This window comes from Brassica oleracea, chromosome C7, assembly GCF_000695525.1.
Source record: "Brassica oleracea var. oleracea cultivar TO1000 chromosome C7, BOL, whole genome shotgun sequence".
Lineage (NCBI taxonomy): Eukaryota > Viridiplantae > Streptophyta > Magnoliopsida > Brassicales > Brassicaceae > Brassica > Brassica oleracea.
This window is the reverse complement of record NC_027754.1, coordinates 15755186-15756985: the sequence shown is the minus strand read 5'-3', so window position 1 is coordinate 15756985 and position 1800 is coordinate 15755186.

Sequence of the window (1800 nt, the reverse complement as noted above, 5' to 3'; positions counted from 1 at the left end):
GCTACGTAGCGACCGAGCGCTCGTCCAGCTCGGTCGCCGAGCTTTGGCTCGGACTTGGTTGCTACTCAGCGACCGGACAGCGTGTATCCGTGGTAATTACGCAACGGTCGAGCTTGGTTAGTTTGGTTTGAATCTTCAAGGATACTTCTTCGTAAAAACTTCGTGTTTGGTTATATTTTACGAAAGTTACATCTTCCTTTTTACTATCTCTTTCGGAAATACGATCTCCGAGGATTTTCGGGTGGTAATTCCGTCGTAACCGTTTTTGAACCCAATATCACTAACACTATAAACCCTATGGGAAATGCTTTTGTCACTTAAGATATAATATGTTAACAACGAAAAGCATCAACAAAAAGTGATGAATTCTCAGACACTTGAACCACTCTTTTTTGTTCAAAACAAAAGAACCGCTTTTTTTTTGTATTTTCTTCTTTGTTTTCTTATCTTTGTATTAACTACTAATATATTCAATTAGAGTTAATTAACAACTCTTGAACGTGAATTGAATTCAAGTCCAGTCAGCTGGTGTTTGTTTCTCCGAGGGTCCGACTGGTGACCATTCTGGAAACAAAAAGAACGAATATAAAGGAACGAAGAGGAATAAAATAGGAGGAATCAAAAGGAATGGTTATTCCTTCTCAAATTTAATAAGGAATAATTTTGTTCTTTATTTCTCTACCAAAAAAAGGAATGAGAGGAAATGAGAAGGAAAAATTATTCCTTGTGAATGGTGATTTTTTTAGGAACATTAGGGAATTCATTATTTCCCATCGTGTCTCGGTCACCATATTCATAAAATTAATCAGATTCAATAGTGTAGTTTTGAATCATACAACTAATCAGAACAAAAACCAAAGCACATAACCTAATTCATTCAAACACAACATACACTACAAGAAAACAGGACCTTAACGACTACTGTATTAGTAGCTATTTGGTCGTAATATAGGCTTTACGACTAATTAGCTTCGAAAAACGATTGGTCGTTAGAAGCTGGTCGTAAATAATTATTCGAGGCACATTGGTCGTAAAGTTACGACTAATGGTGTTATCCGTAAAGCAGACGTAAATGTACGACTCCATTAATTGGTCGTAAGTTAAACGTAAATGCATTAGTCGTAAAGCAAACCTAAATGTACGACTCAGACACTTGGTCGTAAGTTAAACGTAAAATCATTAGTCGTACATGTGACGCACATTTACGTCTCATAAATTAGATGGACATAGGTCGTAAACTTACGACCAATTTGCTTCTACGTCGATGTTTATTTGTCGTAATGTATCGACCACTTTACATCGGCGTTAAATGTTCTTTGGTCGTAAATTAACCCACTTTATTTATTTATTTTTGAATTTTGTATTTAATTACGAATTTAATATATTAATTAAAATCAAATATTTAAAATTATTTTGATTTTAATTTTTAAAATTTGATAAAATGAAAAGAAAATATCTAACATTCAGAAACATAATAATATCCATAATACAAAACATTCATAATACTAATTAACTAAAACCGAAAAAAACTAAGTGTTAAGGTTTATTTCGTCGAAGAGGTCGGAACTATGCTCATTCGCACGTCGCTCTAAATCTGTCTGCTCTTCCGGAGTGGGCTCGGGGATAAAGCTCGGACGTAGAGACTGCCACCTAGAGGCAAGAGCCGGGTTGATGTTTGTGGTTGTCTCTATCATCATATCAAACATATTTGCCATACATGCAAATTTGTCGCTGTGGTCAGCTATGACTTCTTTGGCCGCAGTCAAATCCCTACGGAGAGAAGATTCTTCTTCCATTCTT